The sequence below is a fragment of the Arachis ipaensis genome, chromosome B10, assembly GCF_000816755.2.
Source record: "Arachis ipaensis cultivar K30076 chromosome B10, Araip1.1, whole genome shotgun sequence".
Lineage (NCBI taxonomy): Eukaryota > Viridiplantae > Streptophyta > Magnoliopsida > Fabales > Fabaceae > Arachis > Arachis ipaensis.
The window spans coordinates 132212885-132213136 of record NC_029794.2 but is presented as its reverse complement, the minus strand read 5'-3'; positions in this window follow the sequence as shown (position 1 = coordinate 132213136).

Genomic DNA, 252 nt, shown 5'->3' with positions numbered 1-252 from the left:
TGGGCGTTGATTTGATTACTTATTTTAATAGCCAAAATTGTCACGGTTTAAATCTTTTATAATTAAAGAATGAGAATTTACTCTTAATTAGGTGTATTTTTTTTACTCTTTATTAGGACTTCTCTCATATTAATTAAATGTTATAGTAACAAAAATACTGTGAATGTTGTTATATTTTTTCAGGTTAACTATTAATTCGGTATTTTAAAGATTCAGTTGTTGACAAAAAAAATTTTAAAAAATATTATAAAT